This window comes from Magnolia sinica, chromosome 10, assembly GCF_029962835.1.
Source record: "Magnolia sinica isolate HGM2019 chromosome 10, MsV1, whole genome shotgun sequence".
NCBI classification, from domain to species: Eukaryota; Viridiplantae; Streptophyta; class Magnoliopsida; order Magnoliales; family Magnoliaceae; genus Magnolia; species Magnolia sinica.
The window spans coordinates 56,012,066-56,039,165 of NC_080582.1; the positions used below are offsets into that span (position 1 = coordinate 56,012,066).

Sequence of the window (27,100 nt, forward strand, 5' to 3'; positions counted from 1 at the left end):
TTGAACTGCAGGAATGACCAAGAAGCTAGAACTTTATGAATTTGAACTGCGGGAATGACCAATCACAAAAACCCAATCCATAAAAACCAACATCTTAAACAGCAAAAATATTAAAAAAGAAGAAAAAGAAACAGCCAACAACCAGATAGCACTTAGAACACAAAAAATCCAACAAAACCCAAAACAATATCAAATCAAATCACTGCATCAACAAAAAACAGTTCAAGATCTATCTCCTTGGAAAAGAAAGAAAACCCATCAAAATCCCAAGAAATTTCAATTTCAAAATCTGCAAAAGATTCAAGACAGTTGGAGTAAGCTAACAAAAACACGAAGTTAAAAACATAGAATGCAAGAACAACCATGCAACAAGCCAATACACCTACACATGGAGTTAGTAAGCAAGATAACATAAATAGTGTGAGTTTGCTACAGGTTACTTGATTATGAGAATTGAGAAGACAAACGTTTGGCCTGTAACCGTGTGCAGGATAAGGCCTTAACGTACGCACCACGCAACTGTATGCGCGAGAGTATATGAAATATAGTAATGACGGTTAGTCTCCTGTGTTAGTTTTACACCCTGTAAATAACCCAACATGTGGATTATTCAAAAATGTTTTCCATAGATCCAAACCTACATCTTCCAAGACAGCAAAAGATTCAAGAAATAGGCAAAGGAATCAAACATACCCCATCAAAAACTTCAGGATCCAGCAAATATTGTGAACATCCAACCCCGAACTTGCGATGATTCTTCACAGTGAATGCACAAAGAAATGAAGGAGAGGGATCAAGAGATTTTTTATTTTTTATTTTTATTCTTGTTATTATTATTATTATTATTATTTTTTGAGCAGATGAATTGATTCTAGCTTTATTGGCAAAGCTCCAGACTGGAATACGACAACATACTAAATATATGAAATCGATTCCAACCTGGAATATAGGAAGAAATTTCCTTCTCTGTGGCGGACACTAATTTCAATTCCCACAAGAAGGAGAGACAATCAACGATGCGAACATGAACAATTTCAAACACATGGAGTGATAGTAACTCTTCCAAAAGAATGTGTGATTCGATGCGACACCCTCGGCTGAACTGAAAGGAGCTGAACAGATGACAGCATTTAGAATCATACCGTCTCACAGAAATCATCTACAAATGACCCGGGCAGAAGGAACAATGCAGTGGCAATCTGTACATATCAAACACTTGGAAGGGGGATCCACAGTTCATTCCTATGATACCAGCCAAGACCAATAAATTACCGGGAGAAAAAAGGAAGTAGGAATTCGCCCACGTCCAACCACTTTCAAGGCACGTATTCATTCTCAAGGGATGGTGGTGTCCGAGTACCCATCTCCACTGGGGCCGGACACGGATTGCATGCTACCCCTGCCCGTCCCTAGCTCCGAACCGTCAGTCCCTTTTCTTGGATTATTTTAAGGCATGAAAACAAAAATGAGGTAGATCCAACGATCAAATGGACCACACCACAGATGACTCTTGCATTTATTGCAACTGACATTTAATGCTTTGTGCATTTTAATGCAACCCAGCTTATTATTTGGTGTGGTCCACTTGAGCACTGGATATGCCTCATTTTTGTGTTCATCCCTTAAAATAATCTGTGAAAAGGGACGGACGGTTTGGATGTACAGAGACATCATGGTGGGCCCACCCACAGAACTGCCCGTTCAGAGCTAGGGACAGGCGGGGGTAGTACGCAATCCGCGTCCATTGGGGACCTTGTACTTCCGATCGACGTCATCTGCAATGCCTCCCCAATGTCCGCCTAACGTTCCATCTCTGCCATCTTCTTATTTTGTCTCTATCTTATCAACCACACCAACAACATAATAAACAGAACCAATAATATGAACCCACCCACCACAAGAACGGCAATCTTCCATGCCTTAAGACTTGGTTTTTCCATGACCTGTTGGGACAGGACTAGACGGAGCCACTGGTGCAGGAGCAGGCGCACTAGACTCAACCACAATAGAGAAATGCCCCTGGTGACACGTTGAACAGACATTGCTCGATACCAAATCACTGAATTGTGGCAAAACATCCAAATCAAACGAAACACACTTCAGAGTTGACCCACTCGGCGATACCGTTATATCTAATTCAGGCAAACCCATAGCAGATAAATTCGTTGCATCATATGCAAGGAGGCCGAGCACGGGCGCTAAAAACCTATAACCTTGTAGACCAAAATAGAAAGAAGACAAATTACCCAAATTCTGGAATACAAGAACGAGCCGCTCGACATAAGGTCGAGCAATGACTCCAGCACAGATTTCAAACTAATTGTAGCCACGAACTCCTCTGCTCCGCAGACTACCGCTGTAGAGTCTCATTGTGGTCAGCTTTATTCCTGATAGATTGGCTAGAACTGGAGCATTGTAGAGTTGTCCTGTCTTTGGGCGGACGAATGCCTTGTAAGCATAGTCCTGAAGAAGCACATCTAACTGACGCACCGAAACTTTAGAAGATTCTAGCAATGACGGTTCACAACCCCAAGTGTAGAGTTGCGATGTAGTAATAATCTCAGTGAGACTGAGGTCGAATCTACGGGGACTAATCTTGTACGTTTCTGAAAATAACTAAAAGTAGAACTGGAAAAAGATGTAATTCTAAAATCTGAAATAAAGGAAGTAATTGTGAATATTGTGTAAACTAAATTGAAAGTGAGAACTAGGGTGCCAAGGATCTACATGTAGTAATTGAGATGCTATCTTACTTGATTCAAGAGATCCAACTGAAGTCAGAGTCCTATATATCTTATCCAGTTGGAGAGAGAGATGGTCAAATCTCTGAACTTGTCATTGATCTAGCCTTAATGGAGGAGAATTGTGAGGATTTGAAAGGGATTTCATCACCCAACCATGCCCAGAGATGATGGCAAACAACAAGATTTACCAATCCCACAATCTCAATTAAGAAAAGAAGATATCTAAAGCTATCGCAGATCTATTATAATGTGAGTCATAACAAACCATTGAAAACTAAAAATATCCCTTAAAATCAATTAGAAATCAATAAAGTTTAACATAAATAAGAATCAAAGCAAAGTAAACATCCTCATCACGCTACAAGTTTTACCTCTTAGCCCTAGCTAAGAGGTTTAACTACCAAAAAATCGAGTAAAGGCTATGGACTTTGGAAGTTTTTAGCTATGGATAAAAACCGTAGCTAAAATACTACGGATTTAATTCGTAGCTAAAACCTCCTTATTCTGTAGCTAAAGCCTAGCTACCACCGGGATATTATTAGAGATGGATGGTGCTTAAGGGGCTCATTGGAATATATGTGTTTTATCTAAGCCGCTCATAAATTTTAATATATAATTTCAGTGGATGAGCCCAAAAAGTAGGTAGATTGAAGGTCTAATTGGACCACATCATAAGAAATAAAAAATAAATAAATTTCTATTGTTAATATTTTATGTGGTCCGCTTACAGCTTCGATATAACTCATTTTTTAGATCTACCCTTAAAATGATTTTTTAAAATGAATGGACGGATTAGATAAATAACATACATCAAGGTGGGCCCCACATGACCTAAAACTAAGCACTTAAAAGTGTTGTCCGTCACCGCCCCCAAAACACAATCCCCAAATCCCTCTCAAATCTCTCTTGCGCGCCCGCCCCTCTCCCAAAACCCAAACCCAAACCCTCTCTCTCTCTCTCTCTCTCTCTCTCTCTCTCTCTCTTGTCACTGTTAGGGTTTTCTAGTTATCCCTCCGTATCTGTCTCTCGCCAGAATACGCAGACGGGTCATCCCTCCGTATCTGTCTCTCGCTGGAATACGCAGATGGCCGCCAGATTTTTCCAGCCATCCCTCTTGGCGTCGATCTCTAACGCATCAACCACTACAGAGGTTGTTCCGGCCAATATACGAGGAGTTTCCCCATCCCTCCTTTCCTATTATGTATCCAGCTCCACTGCAGAAATGAGGTATCATCTCCACTTTCAACCTTTTTTTTAAAAAAAAGAATTTCAGCTGAGATCATGATGACAAGCGGGTTAGTGATTTAATTTTGCTGCTTGAATGCATGATTCGTGCTTTTAGTTGAATTTTTGTCTTTGACAGTGTGAGTTGTATTCAGTTTCCTTCATGCTTGAAAATATTAGATTGCCCATTGCTGTTTCCCGTTTTGCCCTTTTTATTATTATTATATATGATTAGTGCGTTTACTGGGATTTTGTTATTGCTAGTCATGAACTATACCATTTGGTTTTTAAGTTCTCTCTCTTAAAAAAAAACTAGTGTTTGTGGTCATAGGGGCTTTTTTATTATTTTATATTTTGAGTTCTGTTTGCTTTTTTATGAATTTTTGTTTTCCTCTGTTTGTTTAGTAAGGAAGGTTACATTTATATATGATTTTTTTTTTTTTTTGAAATTTATGAAATTTTATCTACCACATTAAAAGATCACTTGGGGATTAGACATTTTTGGCTTTTTTTAATATATATAAAAAAATGGGATTTTTCATTTCTTTGAAAAATAAATAAGAATACCCATTTTCCTACTTGACACATTCAGTCATATATGCTGATGGTATTGTATTTTGTTGTTGTTTTTTCATGAAATGGCGTCTTAATGTAGGACACATTTGGGTTATTTTCCTCTTCAAAGACTGAACTAAAATATCCATTTTCTTGCATCCATTGCATGTATGTATGTATGTATGAATCTGTGGATTTGACACTTTAGGTGGTGTTGGACACATTTGGGTTATTTCTCCCTTCAAAGACTCAACCAATCCCTTTTTGCTGCATACATGCATGCATGTGTCATGTATGCATGTATAGTTGTGGCATTGTATTCTTTTTCCTTTTCATATAGTGATGTCCTAATGTAGGATATTTTGGGTTATTTCTCCCTTGAATGACTGAAGTAAATGCATTTAGCCAGCCTGTATGTATGTATGTATGTTTGTATTGGTATCTTTTGCTTTTTCATACAATGGTGTTCTAATCTAGAATATTTTTGGGTTATTTCTACCTTGGGAAAGGCATTTTGTATGCTCTTTCACAGAGGGTTGCCCTTAATTTAGATCAGTCTGAAGAATCATGGATCTTCTTTTGGAGGGGCCTCTTTTTTCAACACCAATTTCATCTTCTTATATTTCACAAGATTTATAGATGTATGAAATTGTTATCGTTCTTTGATTTCATATGAAAATGACGATCTATACGCTGAGCTTTGGCATGCATCACGGCGGGGCCCAACCTAATGTGTATATTAAAAATTTTCAATTATGGGAGGCAGAAGAATTGACATGTGCTTTATGGGAGGTAGAAGAATTGACAAATATCCATTGTGTGGCATCTGAAGGTGTGTGGAAATTCCTTTTTTAAGGCTCTTCTATTTTTTTTGGTTCTCTTGTCACTTGATTGCTGAATTGCATGCGGTATGGAGGTGTAGCGCTTTTTTTTATTATTATTATTATTATCATGGAGATATGGTCTTGGAAGATGCTTTCTTTTATTGTATTTTGGTGAATCTGGAATGAAAGATGTTGTAGAATCTTTGCAAGCAAGTCTTGGCAGATTGACATGCTGTGTTGGAGAATCCTTTTCATGGCTACAGGATGGGCAATGTCTTCCCTTACTTTTAGGATGTCTCTTTCCTTGAATCCATTCCACCTTGGAGTCCTTTTATGCAGGTTGATCTTTTTTCCCCCCTTCCTTTTTTCCTGGCTTTTTGTCATGTTTTGGCTTTTTCTTGTACTTGTAATGGAGGCCTTCTCATCATCTTCTATTCTTCTTCTTTTTCTTTAATATGAGATCTTTCAAAAAATAATAATAATATAAGTTGAGTAGCCTTCCAGAAAATGCTCCTTGGAGTTGAGATAGTAATTTCTTTTTTTTTTTTTTAATTTAAAAAAAGGTCAAGGATCTAGGACACAATGCTTTTGAGAACTTTAATATCAACTAAGAGTTTTACCTCTTTCTATCTGCATGATGTAGAAGTTGAATGAATTTTGATGTTATTCCTACATTTCCACAGGTATGGGATCAGATTCATCAAGCAGGTTATTATGTTGATGTTGATACAACAGACAGGAGGATCCAAAAGAAGGTACATGTACTATTCTATTAAAGACTGTTTGTGCAATACTTAATTTCTCAGCACGTATTTGAATGGTAACTATATTTTTATTGATAAGCTATGCTTTTGTGGATCAATGAATAAATAAAATACTTCAAAATAATGTACTTTGTTATTTTTCTATTATAAGTGGAAATGATGTTATATAAACTAGTAAATCAGCTTCAGCATGATAATTATGAGGTTCACCCCTCGTTCTTCATGTATGTTGACTGCAGAACATTGGTCATATTTGTCCTATCATCCATTTCTCTCAGGCACATCTGGCCTAAGCTTTGGCCCAAGTCATGCTCATAGTGGAGCCAACCAATATGTTGAAAATGTGGGGCCTACCTGCAATATATGCATGGGCAGATGCACATTCAGGATTTTCAGCGCATGGACCATCCATGTTGAGACCCAGCATTGTATAATTGGATCACTGATGCATGGGCCTCACCTATTCATGCTAAAAACCCAAGCTCACTAGACAAGCTCTTGGCCCAAGCATTTTCCTTGTTGGCCACCATCATTGCCATTGTCATAAATTTCCACCGGCTATTTGAGATTGCCTTCGATCTTTTCCTTGTTCTTCTGAGAAAAAAGGAAACGAAAAGTGAGAAAGGATTAAATTAGTTAGTTGAAATTTGTGAACATATGGATAAAATACATGCATGCTTGTTGGTGCTTCCTGGTGAAAGGGAGACAGTTACATTGCCTTAGCATGTAAGCATTGGCACATGTATCATTCAATTATATGATAATTAACTGGCATTCACCTGCCTCTGTTTAGTAGTTGACTACGATTGGACTATTCCAATTATCTTATCAATTTGATGCCACTGGATGAATTAATCTTTCGATGAGTAGAATGACCTGACTCTAGGACCAAGTCATTTATGTGGTGAGCCCATGTGAAAGATGGCTGGGATTTCATGTCACACAGTTTTCATAGTCATGGTTCAGTTCAGTTTAGTTCAGGTTCAGTTTGCAGTTTGGATTCTTGAGGTGCTTAATGAATCTAATTCTTCTAAAAATGTCAACAGTGGCCAGATTTGGTGTTATCTATTAATACCTTTAAAGTATATGGATCTCTAATAACTTCAACTTCCAAGAAGCATTTAATTTGGCAGGGTGCTATTTGCTTTAAAGTACAGGTATTCATCTCCATATGGTCTGAACAGCTAGTTTCTGAAGACTTTATCCAATCCATATCATCCTGTACTGTTTCAAAATTTCACCAAGCAATTATGAGAGTTCCTGTTTTTGATCTAGGCCTTAGATAGGAATGATTGGTGAAATAGGACTCCAAAAGCCAACAAAAATTGCTGGGACAAGGTGGTGGTTGTGATGATGATGATGACTCTTCACTACTAACTCCCAAAGAACAAAAACAAGAGAATTCAAAGGTGATGATGATGAGGTACATGATATATGTTCTTGTTTGTTTCAGACGCTGCCAGTCTCTGTTGGCTAAGTGGCTGTTTTTTATCCAGAGTTTCGTCTGTCTACATGTTCTAAGGGGATGAGGATATATACTCTGTTTTACCTAACTTTTTTTAAAAAAAATTTGTGATTCTGTTTTGTTTTGAACAAACTTTTTACGGGATTTATGCTTTTTAGGAAGGAATGTTGTTTTTATAAATCCTGCTTATGAAATGTTGCTTTTGTTATTTGCTTTTGAAAATTTCTCCACTTGTTTTAGGCTTACCATAATAGCAGGAAAATACCCTGTGCTTGCGGATACAAGTCTTCTCGTGCTGTGTAGTTGATTTATGCTTGTTTTAAATATAGGTCTTGTCCATCAGGTGGGCCTTGCAGTGAACGTGTGAATTCAGGTTGGTTGTCATTAGCTAAAGGATAACTAGGTTTCTACCTGCCCATAATCTGTATCTGGGTAACTAAAGCTAATGTGGTTGTCGTTATAATGTTAATTGAACATGTGTTGTGTGCATTTTGAAGTAATTTTGAACTTATTGTGTGCATTTTGAACTAATTTTGAACTAATTTGGCACTTGTTTTTTTTTTTATGTTTTTTTAATATTGAATGAATTTTGTACTCTATATTTGAACGTATTTATAGTCTTAGGCTCCATTTGGTCATCACATTAGTATTTATGAAAATATTTTTTTTTGAAAACCAAATGGAGCCTAAGCCATTTTTTAACTCCGCCAATGCAACTCCTTACATTGCCGGTCCTAAGCCCAGGTAAAGGAGGAGGGAGAAGGGTTTTAGAATGAATCGTCAACTATAGAGGAGATCCTAAAAATGCAGTGAGTATCTCTGGTTTTATGGTTTTACTTGTACATTCCTGTATTGATTACTCAAGCATGACAGTTATGCGCATTCTTTCAGGTGGATGTTGCATGTGGGAGGGTTGGAGCTGCATATTTCAGATTCAAGCATCTGGTACGTCTCTTGTCAAGAATGCACATGTGTAGTTCATCAAACAATTCTTTATGTGATATCGTGTGCATGATATCTATGTTGTAATTTTCCTCATGTATTTTGCTTAAAATTCATGTTTATGCATGATTCTCATGCATTGACATGGATTTGGGCCAAAAAAGATCGAAATGGAAAATTTGAGAAAACAAGAAAAATTTTCTTTTATAAAGTAAGTATTTGGGGCCAAGTGGTTATATATTTGTTCCATAAAATTTGCTTGAAATTAATGGAGCAGACCTAGATGTGCGTCGGAGCTATCCAGATGAGCGGGGGTCCCTGAAAGGTGAGAACCGCTGTTATGACTATGATGAAGCTGTCCATTTTCTATGGACAGCATTGGAGGGGCCTAGCCATTTGGACAGACCGTGTTTATGTATTTGCTTGAAATTAATGGAGCAGACCCGGATGTGCGTCGGAGCTATTCGGATGAGCGGGGTCCCTGGAAGGAGGGAACCGTTGTTATGACCATGATGAAGCTGTCCATTTTTTATGGACAGCATTGGAAGGGCCTGGCCATTTGTGCCGGATGGCCGTGTTTATATCTGTATTTTCAGGGACCATACCTTTAACATAAACCAAAACCTATATCCTAAATCCTAAACCCGAACACATTCTCAAATCCTATAACCTATAACCTAAACCTAAAACCTATAACCTAAACCAAAACCTATAACCTAAACCAAAACCAAAACCTATAGCCTAAACCCGAACCCATTCTCAAATCCAAAAACCTACAACCTAAACCTAAACCTTAACCTAAATCGTTAACCTATAACCTAAACCTAAACCAAAATCAAAACCTATAACCTAAACCTGAACCCATTATCAAATCCCAAAACCTATAACCTAAACCTGAACCCATTCTCAAATCCCTAAACCTTAACCTATAACCTAACCTAAACCCACACTTATAACCTAAAACTATTCCCAAATCCCAAAACCTACAACCTAAACCTAACCTTTCCCTAAACCTATAAGCTAAACTCAATTCTCTAAAGCTAAACCTACACCTAATCCTAATCTCAACTTCCTAACCTAAACCTAAAAATAAACTTGAAAACCCAAACTTAAACCCAATCCCAAACCTGAACCCGATTTCCTAAACCTAAACCATAACCCATTCTCAAATCCAAAAACCTATAACCCAACCCTAAACCAAAACTAAAACTTATAACCTAAACTCGAACCCATTCTCAAATTCCAAAACCTATAACCTAAACCATAACCAAAACCTATAACCTAAACCCGAACCCATTCTCAAATCCCAAAACCTTTAACCTAAACCTAAACCTAAACCTAAACCTTAGCCTAAACTTATAACCTATAACCTAAATCAAAACCAAAACCTAAATCTAAAACCTAAACCTATAAACTATAACCTAAATCAAAACCTATTACCTTTCCCTAAACCTTAACCTAAACCTATAACCTATAACCTAAATCAAAACCAAAACCAAAACCTAAAACCTAAACCTAACCTTTCCCTAAACCTTTAACCTAAACTCAATTCTCTAAACCTAAACCATAGACCCAAACCTAAACCTATAGCCTAAACTCAAATCCCTAAACCTTAACCTATAACCTAACCTAAACCTATACTTATAACCTAAAACTATTCCCAAATCCGAAAACCTATAACCTAAACCTAACATTTCCCTAAACCTATAACCTAAACTCAATTCCCTAAAGCTAAACTTACACCTAATCCTAATCTCAACTCCTTAACCTAAACTTAAACATAAACTTGAAAACCCAAACTTAAACCCAATCCCAAATCTGAACCCGATTTCCTAAACCTAAACCATAACCCATTCTCAAATCCAAAAACCTATAACCTAAACCTAAACCAAAACTAAAACTTATAACCTAAACCCAAACCCATTCTCAAATCCCAAAACCTTTAACCTAAACCAAAACCAAAACCTATAACCTAAACCCGAACCCATTCTCAAATCCCAAAACCTATAACTTAAACCTAAACCTTAACCTAAACCTATAACCTATCACCAAAACCTATAACCTATAACCTATAACCTAAACCCGAACCCATTCTCAAATCTCAAAACCTATAACCTAAACCTAAACTTAAACCTAAACCTTAACCTAAACCTATAACTTATAACCTAAATCAAAACCAAAACCAAAACCTAAAACCTAAACCTATAACCTATAACCTAAATCAAAATCAAAACCAAAACCTAAAACCTAAACCTATAACCTATAACCTAAACTAAAACCAAAACCTATATCCTAAACCCGAACCCATTCTCAAATCCTATAACCTAAACCTAAACCTAAAACCTATAACCTAAACCAAAACCTATAACCTAAACCAAAGCCAAAACCTATAGCCTAAACCCGAATCCATTCTCAAATTCAAAAACCTATAACCTAAACCTAAACCGTTAACCTATAACCTAAATCAAAACCTATAACCTAAACCAAAATCAAAACCTATAACTTAAACCCGAACCCATTATCAAATCTTAAAAGATATAACCTAAACCAAAACCAAAACCTATAACCTAAACCCGAACCCATTCTCAAGTCCCTAAACCTAAAACCTAAACCTAAACCTATAACCTAAACTCAAATCCTTAAACCTTAACCTAAACCTAAACCTAATCCCACAACCTAAACTCAAATCCATAAACCTTAACTTATAACCTAACCTAAACTTATACTTATAACCTAAAACTATTCTCAAATCCTAAAACCTATAACCTAAACCTAACCTTTCCCTAAACCTATAACCTAAACTCAATTCCTTAAACCTAAACCTAGACCTAAACCTAAACCTATAGCCTAAACTCAAATCCCTAAACCTTAACCTATAACCTAACCTAAACCCATATTTATAACCTAAAACTATTCCCAAATCCCAAAACCTATAACCTAATCCTAACCTTTCCCTAAACCTATAAGCTAAACTCAATTCCCTAAAGCTAAACCTACACCTAATCCTAATCTCAACTCCCTAACCTAAACCTAAACCTAAACTTGAAAACCCAAACTTAAACCCAATCCCGAACCTGAACCCGATTTCCTAAACCTAAACCATAACCCATTCTCAAATCCAAAAACCTATAACCTAAACCTAAACCAAAACCAAAACTTATAACCTAAACCCGAACCCATTCTCAAATCCCAAAACCAAAACCTATAACCTAAACCCGAACCCATTCTCAAATCCCAAAACCTATAACCTAAACCTAAACCTTAACCTAAACCAATAACCTATCACCAAAACCTATAACTTTTAACCTATAACCAAAACGTATAACCTAAACCCGAACTCATTCTCAAATCCCAAAACCTATAACCTAAACTTAAACTTAAACTTAAACCTTAACCTAAACCTATAACCTAAAACCTAAATCAAAACCAAAACTAAAACCTAAAACCTAAACCTATAACCTATAACTTAAATCAAAACCTATTACCTTTCCCTAAACCTTAACCTAAACCTATAACCTATAACGTAAATCAAAACTAAAACCAAAACCTAAAACCTAAACCTATAACCTATGTAAGACCCGTATCCTGGACTGTACCATTCCATAAGCTTCCGCAGTCTTTTCGGTCTAATTTCAGCAACCTTCGACCCTTAACTGGCATTTGCGAGCGACCCTGATTCACACGCCGTCAACCTGAGTCGACTCACCCTAAGACTTGTACCTTAGCGACCGCGCCGTCGTCGCGATTCCGATGCTATGACTCGCGCGCCGATCCGATACTCTGGCCAAGAGATGTGGGCTAGCGTTCGGTGCGAGAAAAACGGCGCGCGTTGCAAAACCCAAGAGAATCTCTACAACATGTCACCTCAATCCATCAATCAATCCCATCAAGAGTCAAGTACATGTCAAGTACACCATCACTTCACACCCATCCCCAAGCAACCCCTAAAGTCAAAAGTTCTTACACAAGCCCATACCCCTTCTTACACAATCTACCCCAAAGTCAACAAACTCTTACACCACCCATCCCTCTCTCTCCCATCCATCACTCCATCCCATCCTCTCTCTCTCTCTCTCTCTCTCTCTCTCTCTTATTTCTCCCTTCCTTTCCAAGCAACCCAAACCACAAGAAAAATAATCCCACGTCCAAGCATTTCCCAAAACCTTTATGAGAAGATTTTATGTGTGGCCCACTTCTTAATCCTCTTATCTCCCATCTCAACCATCCAAACTCCATCTCTTCCGTTAGGATCGAAGCTAAGGAGCAAAGGAAGCCTAGGGAGCAAGAAGGAGACGGTGGGTGATCTTGGATTTTGTCTTTCATTCATTTGTTTGATTTAAGGGTCTATATATTGGGGACCCACCTTTATGTACGCTTTGTAACAAAGAGGGGCCCATAGTGGCGGGGCCCCTCCATCACCACTGATATCCCTCTCTCCTTCTCTATGATTATGACCCACCTATGATGTGTGTATGTTATCCATGCCACCCGAAGAATGGGCCACCTTGATCCCAATTTGGGGCCTGCATGACCGGACGGTCATACAAGCCCGGATGAGGGAAGAAAATAAACATTAGCTTGATCCAAATTTGGTGGTCCACTTCATGGGACCACCATGATGTATGTGCAAAATCCATCGGACTGGACGTTGGATTTATATATATAAATATATATCTATATATATGGGGTATGTATATATTATAGTATTATATTATATTACATTAATATAATATGATATAGTGGTATATTATATATACATACATATTGATGTATATTCGCACAGATGGATCCTCACCGTCCATTGCTTGGACGGTAGGGCACATGAATGAATGCATTTCATCCAGCGTCCATCTGACTGGACGCTGGTTGAGTCTCATGTATAATATAATATATATATTTATATATGTATGAGATATTCTCATGGATATATATTATTATATTATAATATAATATTATATTAGCATGGATCCGTACGTGTGGGACCATGTGGGACCCACCTGTTTTGGAAAGCAGGTTGGCTGGTGTGTGCTAGCCAGCAGCTAGCCACACGGCTGCTGTATGCAGCAGTTGCGGTGGGCCACCACCCGGCACCCACTTTGGTGATGCGTTGCATCCACCGTCCCCTATCATGATGCAGGTGTAATATCTATGCCGTCCAACTGTTTTGATGGGGACCCACCTGCTGACTGATGTAAACAAGTTGCATGGGTCCCACGTGATGTGTATGTACACCTCAACCATCCTGATGATGGGACCCGTTGCTGGACAGCAGTGGATAACATCCACCGTTGAAACCTTCTGGCCCACTGTGATATTTGTGGGGCTGCTGGCACGTGTGATGGATGTGCCCCATCTAACCGTCCATCCATTTACATAAGGACCACCGTGGCGTGGGGGTCTTAGCTACACTGTCCTCATAGCTGGACGGCGGGATCTATACACCGATGTATTTGTTGCACCTGAACTGTCCATCCATTTGGTGAGTTCGTCTCAAGGCTTGGGACTAAAAATAAGACAGATCTATATCAAGTGGACCACACTGCAAGAAAACAGTGTTGAGTGACGTCCACCATTAAAACCCTTCTTGGGGTCACAGCAGTTCTGGATCAATTTGAAATTTGTTTTTTTCAGGTCTGTGTGACCTTATGAACAGATTATATGAGAAATAAGTGTTATGGTGGGCCTTGAGAAATCTAGTGGTGGGAATCATTATCACCACGGTATTTGGAGTGCAGACCATGAGATTTAAATGTATTTTTAATACTCTAAAATGATCCGTAGGAATAGATGAATGGTGTAGATGGCGCGACCCACTTGATAAAGGTAAGGCCCATTAGTGAGGCCTATTGATGCAGCCCACTTGATGTGTATGAGGCTCATTAGTGTAGCCTATCGATGCAGCCTACTTGATGTGTATGAGGCCCATTAGTGCGGCCCATTGATGCGGCCCACTTGTCGTACATGAGGCTCATATGATGAGGCCCGACTTGATGTACGCGAGGCCCATTATGATGTGTATTAGGCCCTTATCGCGTGGCTCATTCGATGTGTTCGAGACTCAGATACGTGGCCCATTTGATGTGTACGAGACTAATGTGTAGGGCCCACCTATTGTGTATTCGAGGCCCATGGGTCGTGGCCCATTATGATGTATTTGAGGCCCATGGGCGAGGCCTGATGTGATGTATGTGTGGCCGCTACGTTGCGTATGAATCCCTTATGTGGGCCACTCCTTGGGAGCAATGTTGGTTAGATGTCCACATTGATGGACAATGATGGTTAGATGTCCTCATTGTGACCTTTCCTTAGGCCTTATTAAGCCAATTCTTACCGATTCCGATTGACGTGACCGATTTGCCGATTTCGATTATCATGACTGATTGGCGATTCCGATTGATGTGACCGATTTGTCGATTTCAATTATTGACCGATCCCGATTGTCGTGGCCGATTGCTGATTCCAATTGACTTGGCTGATATACAGATTCCAATTGATGAGGCCGATTATAGATGTTGATGCCGATTGTTGATTCCAACTCCGATTGTCGAGGCCGATTCCGATTCTGATTATCGAGGCCGGTTCTGATTTGTCAAGGCCGATTGTATAGGCCGATTCCGATTGTCGAGGCCGAGTATCGAGGCCGATTTCGTTGTTGAGGCCGACCTCAATTGTCGAGGATGATTTCGATTGCCAAGGCCGATTGTCGTGACCTATATGATGTACATGCGACCCGTAGTTGAAGCCCATTGTGACATGTATTAGGCCCATGATGCATGACCCATTTGATGTATTCAAGACCCATGTGTAGGGTCCACATATCGTGTATTTGAGGCCCATAGGTAACGCCCATTGTGATGTATTCATGGCCCATGGGCAATGCCCATTATGATTTATTCATGGCCTATGGACAAGGCCCATTGTGATATGTATTAGGCCCATGAGCAAGGTCCGCCTGTTGTGTATATGTGGCCCTTGAGTAAGGCCCGTTGTGTTGTATATTAGGCCTTTGTGCGAGGCCGTGGGCCCATTATATGTTTGACTCTATGTGGTTATTCTTTGGGGGCAATGTTAGTTAAATGTCCACATTGTCGAGGCCGATTGTTGATCCCGATTATTGATAGCGATTATGAGTATGTGACAGCATAGCATCACAATACATGCCCATACACATCATCTGCATGCTTGATATGAGATGTGATTGACCATTGCATATGCCATAGGGCAGGTTGTTCATGGGGCTCCCTGATAGGCGGAGTTGCCCCACATGAGAGCATGACATGCGCAAGATTGATGCATGATTGGACTGTGTAATTCATGCATCTCACATTTGTGTGACATGACCACCGTACGCCCTAATGACATCAGGGCCGTAGCCTCCACAAGTACTTCGTGGATGGTCAGATGGGACACCAGAAATCTGTTTTACATGAGGTGCTATAGATATCCTTGGGTGAAAGTCCCAGAACCCTCTTGGTTCCAGAGGTTGCTCCAACATCTAGACCGAGTGGATGCATGAGCGCATGAGGGCCGTATACCATTAGGCTGCGTCTCCCACTGTGTCGTGGTCGGTTGGAAGGGGGTCCGACCTTACCTGATTGAGAGGAGGGGGCAATGCTAGACTGAGTCTGACCAGCTCGAGGAATGGGTCTGCTATCGACGAGCTGAGCCCAATATTGGTAGGCGGATAGTGAGGTCTTTTCTACTCACCTTGTTGCGCGCGATCGGACGGTAATTTGGTTTGAAGTGTAATAGACCCCGGTGATTTTTCAGAGAGGAACCGTACTGATATGTGGACTTATTAAGTAGGAGTTGCATACTCGTGCATTTATTTCATTCACTATCCACTCGGGCTGGTGGTGTGCAACTAATTATTGAGTACCTTTCGCATGGCCAGGATTTCGGTTGAGCACGTGACTAACCTGAGATCAGGAGTTCACCACATTGAGTCTGACTATCCAAATTTAGGTATGAGACTGGTTTGGATAGAAGTCCCTTGTGATAGACCCCGTAGCCTACGATACTACGTACTATCATCCCGACTTCACACTCCAGTTTGGTTATTTCATTCGCATTGCATATTGCATTGCATCCTCAGCACATATGATATTGGCTTATTATTTTCTTGCATCGCATAGCCTTGGTACGGATGATAGCATTCATGGACTTACTAGTATGTTTTCGTTTGCTCTGATATCGTATGATTTATGAACTTGCCAGTATTTCTGATTACTCTGATATTGCTTACTTGGCACTTACCTTGTGCACACACTTTCACCACCCACTAAGCTTTCTATAAGCTTATGCACGATAGATGCGTGCAGGTGGCGTTAGGTTGCAGCACCGTTGAGCTGGAGCATGTAGCGGACCTTTAGAGCTTTGATTTTCGACATATATGTATTTCCCTTTCAGCATTGTACTCAAACGATTATATTAGTGGATATGTGATGATGATGTTGCCTTTGTGATTTGGGTAATCTTGTAGTTATGCTCATTACGAGATAAATGTATATTGAAAAATCCTCCTTCTAGAATCCCAGGATCGGAATCTGGCGTATGTACGCTGGGAGCCGAGAATGGGGTACTACGGAGGCTGTCAGCACCGGATTCGGCGATCAGGAATTTTGTGAGCCCGGTTTCTGAGTTTGGAGCGTGACAACCTATAACCTAAATCAAAACATATAACCTAAACCAAAACCAAAACCTATATCCTAAACCCGAACCCATTCTCAAATCCTATAACCTAAACCTAAACTTAAACCTAAACCTAAAACCTATAACCCAAACTAAAACCTATAACCTAAACCAAAGCCAAAACCTATACCCTAAACCCGAATCCATTCTCAAATCCAAAAACCTATAACCTAAAGCTAAACTTTAACCTAAACCGTTAACCTATAACCTAAACCTAAACCAAAACCTATAACCTAAACCCGAACCCATTATCAAATCCTAAAACCTATAACCTAAACCAAAACCAAAACCTATAACCTAAACCCGAACCCATTCTCAAGTCCCTAAACCTAAAACCTAAACCTAAACCTATAACCTAAACTCAAATCCCTAAACCTAAACCTAAACCTAATCCTATAACCTAAACTCAAATCCCTAAACCTTAACTTATAAACTAACCTAAACTTATACTTATAACCTAAAACTATTCTCAAATCCCAAAACCTATAACCTAAACCTAACCTTTCCCTAAACCTATAACCTAAACTCAATTCCCTAAACCTAAACCTAGACCTAAACCTAAACCTATAGCCTAAACTCAAATCCCTAATCCTTAACCTATAACCTAACCTAAACCCATACTTAAAACCTAAAACTATTCCCAAATCCCAAAACCTATAACCTAAACCTAACCTTTCCCTAAACCTATAAGCTAAACCCTAAAGCTAAACCTACACCTAATCCTAATCTCAACTCCCTAACCTAAACCTAAACATAAACTTGAAAACCCAAACTTAAACCTAATCTTGAACCTGAACCCGATTTCCTAAACCTAAACCATAACTCATTCTCAAATCCAAAAACCTATAACCTAAACTTAAACCAAAACCAAAACTTATAACCTATAACCTAAACCAAAACCAAAACCTATAACCTAAACCCGAACCCATTCTCAAATCCCAAAACCTATAACCTAAACCTTAACCTAAACCTATAACCCTATAACCTATAACCTAAATCAAAACTAAAACCTAAACCTAAACCTAAAACCTAAACCTATAACCTATAACATAAATCAAAACCTATTACCTTTCCCTAAACCTTAACCTAAACCTATAACCTATAACCTAAATCAAAACTAAAACCAAAACCTAAAACCTAAACCTATAACCTATAACCAAAATCAAAACATATAACCAAAACCAAAACCAAAACCTATATCCTAAACCCGAACACAGTCTCAAATCCTATAACCTATAACCTAAACCTAAAACCTATAACCTAAACCAAAACCTATAACCTAAACCAAAACCAAAACCTATAGCCTAAACCCGAACCCATTCTCAAATCTAAAAAACCTATAACCTAAACCTAAACCTTAACCTAAACCGTTAACCTATAACCTAAATCAAAACCTATAACCTAAACCAAAACCAAAACCTATAACCTATAACCTAAACCCGAACCCATTATCAAATTCCAAAACCTATAACCTAAACCGAAACCAAAACCTATAACCTAAACCCGAACCCATTCTCAAATCCCAAAACCCAAACCTAAACTTAAACCTAAACCTATAACCTAAACTCAAATCCCTAAACCTAGACCTAAACCTAAACCTATAGCCTAAACTCAAATCCCTAAACCTTAACCTATAACCTAACCTAAACCTATACTTATAACCTAAAACTATTCCCAAATCCCAAAACCTATAACCTAAACCTAACCTTTCCTGAAACCTATAACCTAAACTCAATTCCCTAAACCTAAACCTAGACCTAAACCTAAACCTATAGCCTAAACTTAAATCCCTAAACCTTAACCTATAACCTAACCTAAACCTATATAAAACCTATAATCTAAACCTAACCTTTCCCTAAACCTATAACCTAAACTCAATTCCCTAAAGCTAAACCTACACCTAATCCTAATCTTAACTCCCTAACCTAAACCTAAACCTAAATTTGAAAACCCAAACTTAAATCCAATCCCGAACCTGAACCCGATTTCCTAAACCTAAACCATAACCCATTCTCAAATCCAAAAACCTATAACCTAAACCTAAACCTAAACCAAAACTTATAACCTAAACTTGAACCCATTCTCAAATCCCAAAACCTATAACTAAAACCAAAACCAAAACCTATAACCTAAACCCGAACCCATTCTCAAATCCCAAAACCTATAACCTAAACCTAAACCTATAACCTATCACCTAAACCAAAACTTATAACCTAAACCAAAACCAAAACCTATAACCTAAGCCCGAACCCATTCTCAAATCCCAAAACCAATAACCTAAACCTAAACCTATAACCTAAACCAAAACCTGTAACCTAAACTAAAACTAAAATCTATAACCTAAACTTGAACTCATTCTCAAATCCCAAAACCTAAAACCTAAACCTAAACCTTAACATAAACCTATAACCTATAACCTAAATCAAAACCTATAACCTAGACCAAAACCAAAACCTATAACCTAAACCCGAACCCATTCTCAAATCCAAAAACCTATAACCTAAACCAAAACCTATAATCAAAACCAAAACCAAAACCTATAACCTAAACCCGAACCCATTCTCAAATCCCAAAACCTATAACCTAAACCTAAACCGTAACCTAATCCTATAACCTAAACTCAAATCCCTAAACCTTAACCTATAACCTAACCTAAACCTATACTTATAACCTAAAACTATTCCCAAATCCCAAAACCTATAACCTAAACCTAACCTCTCCCTAAACCTATAACCTAAACTCAATTCCCTAAACCTAAACCTACACCTAATCCTAATCTCAACTCCCTAACCTAAATTTAAACCTAAACTTGAAAATCCAAACTTAAACCCAATCCCGAACCTGAACCCGATTTCCTAAACCTAAACCATAACCCATTCTCAATTCCCTAAAGCTATAACCTATAACCTAAACTTAAACCTAAACCTAAACCTAACCTAAACTTATAACCTTTCCCTAAACCTTTAACTTAAACCTAAACTTAAAACCTAAATGTATTCTCAAATCCTTAAACCCAAACCTACACCTAATCCTAATCTCAACTCCTTAACCTAAACCTAAACCCGATCCCGAACCCGAACCCGATTTCCTAAACCTAAACCTTAACCTATAATCAAGTTCCCAAAAGCTATAACCTATAACCTAAACCTAAACCTAAACCTTAACCTAAACCAAAACCTATAACCTAAACATTAACCTATAACCTAAACTTAATTATAACCTATAACCTAACCTTAACCTAAACCTAAACCTAAACCTAACCCAAAACGTATAATCATATGGTGAGACCATTTCTTTTGTGTCAATTTTATTTCTCTTTGAGTTTTTTTTTTTTTTTTAATTCATTAAGAAAAAAGTGGTTATACGTGATGCACTTCTCTCACTGTCTTTCTTTTCCCCAATGGACATTCTAATTTATGAATGACATGACTATTTGTAGGATGATGGAATATACGAAGCTGTTGAAATTTCAGGGTGAAGTCGAGCACATTTCTCTAATGAAGCCAAAGATTTGTATTTTCAGCATTATTGTAATTGTAACTGTAATTGATTGTAATTGTAATTGATTGAATGAAGGATTGTAATTGTAATTGATTGAATGAAGGATTGTAATTGAATGAATGAATGATGTAATTGATTGAATGAAGGATTGTAATTGAATGAATGAATGATTGTAATTGAATGAATGAATGATTGTATAGGTGGTAATTGAATGAACAAAGGATTTAATTTTTCAGTGTACAATATAGCTATGGATATTGACCGTAACCACTAATCAGACAGGTGTAGCCTTTTCAATTTTGGCATATTGCTACGGACTTTCAGCTACAAATAATATCCGTAGCTGTTTGAAGTTTTCACTACAGATATAATTGCTATGCATTATATCTGTAGCTGTTCAACCTATAGCTACGGATTAAATCCGTAGCCATAGGTTCCAAACCTATTGTTATGACACCTACGACGACAGTCGTGTTACGGACTAAAACCATAACCATAGGTCATGGCTAAGGATTTTATCTGTAGCCTTTGCCCCTTTTTTTGGTAGTGATTTACCCAACCATAGACATGATTGAACTAAGAACTCTTAAACGAAACAAAAGGACTAACTAAGAAGAAGAAAAACTCCCGAGCAGCGGCTTCTCCCTTTTGCTCCACTCCTTGAACCCTAGAAGATGCCTAGGAACGTCCTAGGGACTCCTATTTATAGTTGTGAAGCTCCACCTTACGCACTGACTTGGAATTTCTGCAATCCGTTCGGAAACCGCCTCAATTTACGTAGTCTGTAGCTTTTCCGCGTTACGCTTCGGTCGGACCTAAGTTGGGTTCGGTTAGACCGAATTAAGATTGAAAATTGCACTTGCTCGCTAGACAATTTTATGGGATTTCAGTTGGACCGAAGTTGATGCTGAAAATTCTTGTGCAAAAAATCTGTCAAATTTAGGTCAGATCAACTCCAATCGAAGTACCTTGGTCAGACCAAAGTTGGCTCAGGTCAGACCGAATTATCTTGATTTTTTGCTGGATAATTTTCTACGATTTCGGTCGAACTGAAGTTGGCTCAGGTCGGACCAAAATGTCCTGTTTTCTGCCACGGGTTTTGTATTCTTTCAAGTCATTTCTTCATCCTTTGTACTTGGTTTCTATGGATATTTGGCATGTGAATTCTTCATTCTTAGTCTCCTAAGATCCATCTTTTGCCTTTGTAATTCTTGAGCATTAAATCCATGCTTTTAACATTCTTTTCAATCCAAGCTCTCATATTCACCTTGCAACACAAACATATATAAAATATACTATTAAGCCTTATCATGTTCATAAAACCAAGATATAAATAGGAGAAAATATGCAATATTTGACACTCAATACACTCCCCAACTAGCATTTTGCTAGTCCCGAGCAAAAATATGCGTGAAGCAATTCTCAATTGTCCATGTTCAAAACTATTTCAAAAATCAATCCTTTGTGCAATCAAGTATGAATGGGTAGGATTAAGATGACAAAGCGGGATTTTGAAAACCTAGAGACGAATCACATAAGCAATCAATCAAATAGGTTCTTTATCAATTACATCAGAGTATATGTTTATATATTAAGTTTTTTCAATGTGTTTGGTGAAAATCAACTTACTTCCGATAAGAATACTATTATTTCATAATGTTAGTCATGCTCACCACTTCAAGATTAGTTGAAAACTCAAGTGCTGATTCCGAACTTATCCCCTTTTCTTTCTTTTTCTAGTTTTTAATTTTATATCGACGGTCACTTGTATTCATTCAGTATTTTCAGTCTATTATCTCCATTCTTTTTCAGACTTTACATTCTTTCATTATTTTTCATTCTTTTCTAGTCTTTTCATCATACATGGCCGTTTTGTCGATCTCACTATTTTTTAACTGGTTCTTTTCATCTTTTAAGGTGGATAAAATTCTCCAGACTCAATTCTCAATATCTTTCAATGATGCACTTGCTAACCATTAGAAATTCTAGCATTATTCATAGAAAGCAAATTAAACGTGTCTTCGTGATTTGGATCAACATGATATTCAAACTTCCTCTTAATCAATTGAGTGTAAGAACTTAGGTGATAGTTTACTTAGTTGAACAAACTCCAACAATTCAAAATTCAATTTCTATCTCATCATCATACTCAAAGCATTCTTAATCCATAAATTATCAATTTCCAAACAGGTTTTAACTTAAAAATTTTGAAAATATCCACAATTTTTGCCCAAATACTAAGAAAACACTGATTAGTTTACCTAATCCACACCCCGCAACCTAAAATCTACATTGTCCTTAATGTAAAAAGAGTTTAGCATGCAATGATCATGAGGCAATGAAAAGAAAGGAGTAGTGATGGAAAGATAATACCTGGAGAAGGTGAATTGAAGTTATTCCAAAGATGTTAACGTGAAGATGGGTTAGCACAATGACTAAACAAATGAAAGCAAACTATCCTAGTTCGAAATCCTATGAAAACAATAAACCTAATACAAAATTAGGAAAGTAAGGGAAAGCTACTCAATCATGTAGCAAGGTTCTTCCTCCGGCCAGTATCTTAATAAATTTCTCAATAGGTTTCTCAACAAGATCATCCAAAAGCTCTTTTTGCAATAGGCTTGGATGTCCTGGAGCATAAATGTCTAGAGAAATTTATGGACCTCATCAAAAAATCGCCGTTGAATCGCCTGAGGTAGCCAAAGTATATATGATTCACCTGTGATAGACAAAATTTTGAAGTTAGTAAAATATGGTGAATCAGAGACTACATGTAGGTGAAATTCAAAGAAATTATCAGTAGGTGGTGTAGTCTCAACACATTCTGAAGTTTCAGACTTCGGTTCAATTATCAGCTCCTCCTCCTTTGATATAAACATTTAGGATCTATAAAAGGAGGTTCTTCAGAATAAGAGTTCCCTCGGTCAGTAACAACTATTGAGGTATTGTCTCGCAAGGCATTCACTATGTCTTGTATCATGGCATCGTTAGAATCTGCAAAGTATGCTAAGCAATCTTCAAGAGAGTGGAAAGATTCAGTTGAGAGGGGATCGTTTTTCGCATTGAGGTTTGTGATGATATGCCCAAGGATTCCTTCATCTTCTCTTAGAATAGAGGGAAATATGTTCTCTTTCTCTTCATTTTGGTGAGAATCAATCGGATGCATCTTGCCTTGCCCTGTATAGACAGATTGTGGATCAATAGGCAAAGATTTAAGGATAAGACTTGATTCCTTGATACTAATCAGTAGAGGCTTTGTGTTGTCAAGAGATGACTGTTCACATGATGGCCTCTGCTGGGTAGTTTCGAATACCAGAGTCATATTAAGTGAGTTGTCCCTCTCCCTAATCAAATCATCATTTAAATAAGGGGAGTGGGCCGATCACACCTCAAGAGAATCATGCAGTTCAATTGGAAGGAACTCATCCTCCACATTTAAATCAAACGTGTCAGAGAGATGGAGTAAAGCATTATGGTTAACAACTCCCTAAACCTCTTGATCACTTACCTAGACCAGAATCGATTCTAAGGGAATTTGAGCTGTAAACTCATGATCGTTATCCCAATCCTCATCATTCTCTAATTCAGTACAATTCACAAATGAGTTGGGGCCACCTTCCTTATATTTTGTTTGTAGATTAGGTTGAGGCTCGAATAAACTAACCTCTTCCTCCGTATTGAAGTTAGGTGTGTCATGTGAATGGAGTGTGTCAACATCATTATATTTGAAAGATACCCATGTCTCTTGATCATTCCTTTAGACAGTCATCGAAATTGACTCATCGAGAAATTAAATCGTATGCTCATTAAAAAGATCCAATTCTCATTCTCAATTTCAGTATTCTCCCTACTCCCAGAGCATGCACTTATCTCTTGCATAGCTTTTGAAACTTCTTGCAATGCTTGGATGAGCTTTAGAATTCATGTGGAATTCTGAAGTGAATTCTCTCGGATTGTTTCTGTTTGGATTTCAAGGTAGGGAATCCAAGAGAATAGTTACTATAATCCATTGTTGGTTCATCTCTCCAATCTTGATGTTTCTACTAATCATAGTCATGTGGGTCATAAGTGGGAGAGTTTGATGGTTGTTGGTACACATTATCACCCCAATAATCACGATGACCCCAATAATCACGTACTATTCTCTTAATTAGTGGGGTGTAATTATTCTCCCTCATATGATCACGTATAGACTTCTTAATCAATGGAGCATTATATTCCAGTCGGTTTTCAATCATGGTTTCAGAAAATTTTTGAGACATAGGTAGTTTCCAAGCATAAGCATCTAACACTTCTTCACAGAACAAGAGTGGCTAGAGTGGGCACGTGATTACCATACTCATGTGCCCACTCTAGCCCCTCTTGTTCGTTCATGGTGAAACCTTAATCCTGATTTTATTCCTAAAATAAAAGAAGATCTTACAGCAATATGGAAAAAAGTAGATGAAAGAAGTTAGAAGGAAGTTACCGGATCGAAGTTCTATGTTAGGACCCTACAAAATAGAAAATAATGCTAGCAATGTTAGAAGAATAAATAGAAAAGAAAAAAATAAGATGAATCCTAAAAACAAAATCTAAAAACTGAAAAATCCTAAAAACCCTAATCTTAATCTAATTCTAATACTAATTAATTTTAGAAAAGTGTAGCCGTAGTCCTTGTCAATAGCGCCAAAAACTTGTTCACAACCCCAAGTGTAGGGTCACGATGTAGTAATAATCTCGATGAGACCGAGGTCGAATCCATAGGGACTAATCTTGTACATTTCTAAAAATAACTAGAAATAGAACTAGAAGAAGATGTAAATCTAAAATTTGGAATAAAGGAAGTAATTGTGAATATTGTGTAAACTATTAATTAAAAGTGGGAACTAGGGTGCTAAGGATCCACTTGTAATAATTGAGATACTACCTTGCTTGATTCAAGAGATCCAACTGGAGTCAGAGTCCTAGATTATCCAGTTGGAGAAAGAGATGGTCTTTGAACTTCTCATTGATCTAGCCTCAATGGAGGAGAATTGTGAGGATTTGGAAGGGATTCCATCACCTAACCATTACCAGAGACGATGACAAATAATAGGATTTACCAATCCCATAATCTCAATTAAGGAAAGAAGATATCTAAAGCTATCGCAGATCTATTATAATTTGAGTCATAACAAACCATTGAAAACTGAAAATATTCCTTAAAATTAACTAGAAATCAATGAAGTTCAACATAAATAAGAATCATAGCAAAGTAAACATCCTCATCACGCTACAAGCTTCACCTCTTAGCCCTACCTAAGAGGTTTAGCCAACATAGACATGAGTAAACTAAGAACTCTTAAACAAAAGAAAAAGGACCAACTAAGGAAGAAGAAGAAAAAATCCTTAGTGGTGGCTTCACCCTTTTTCTCCACTCCTTAAACCCTAGAAGATTCCTAGGAACGTCCTAGGGACTCCTATTTATAGTTGTGAAGCTCCATCTTACGCACCGACTTGGAATTTCCGCAATCCGTTATAAAACCGCCTCAATTTACGCAGTCCGCAGCTTTTCCGCGTTACGCTTCGGTCAGACCGAATTAAGATTAAAAATCGCATTTTCTCGCTGGACAATTCTACGTGATTTTGATCGGACCGAAGTTGACTTCGGTCGGACCGAAGTTGATGCTGAAAATTCTTATGCATAAAATTTGTCAACTTTAAGTCGGACTGACTCCAACCGAAGTACTTCAGTCAGATCGAAGTTGGCTCAGGTCGGATTGAATTATCCTGATTTCTTGCTGGACAGTTTTCTACGATTTTGGTCGAACCGAAATTGGCTCAAATTGGACCGAAATGTCCTGTTTTCTGATGCGGATTCTGCATTCTTTCAAGTCCTTTCTTCATCCTTTGTACTTGGTTTCCATGGATATTTGGCATATGAATTATTCATTCTTGGTCTCCTAAGATCCATCTTTTGCCTTGGTGATTCTTAAGCATTAAATCCATGGTTTTAGCATTCTTTTTTATCCAAGCTCTCACATTCACCTTGCAACACAAACATGTATAAAATATACCATTAAGCCTTATCATGTTCATAAAACCAAGATATAACTAGGGAAAAATATGCAATATTTGACACTCGACAATGACTGAGCTATAACTTCTAGTAACGAAAAAACAATCCACATGATGAATACAAGATGCACCAAGAAACAATTTATAAACTCCATTGATCTATGCTTCAAAACAAATGGATATTCAAAAGATCAGATCTTTCTTCAAGGAAAAAGATCATTTGGTGAATAAACCTTTCCCTCAACATTTTTACACAGAAACCTCAAAAGAACTCAGCTCGGATATCTATGGACTGACAAATTAGAGCACCGTAATTTCGGCATTGTTCATCGAAATGCCATCGAATTTTTA

General features: G+C 37.9%; 1 long non-coding RNA gene and 1 pseudogene across 1 annotated transcript; one reads left to right on the forward strand and one right to left on the reverse strand.

The window, feature by feature from the left end:
- Window positions 1-33: 33 nt before the first annotated feature.
- Window positions 34-27,100, reverse strand: LOC131217534 (uncharacterized; annotated as a pseudogene).
- Window positions 8,259-20,824, forward strand: LOC131258399 (uncharacterized). The gene is made up of 3 exons (XR_009178084.1): window positions 8,259-8,307; window positions 8,387-8,521; window positions 20,649-20,824. It is a non-coding gene; the product is annotated as an uncharacterized LOC131258399 (long non-coding RNA).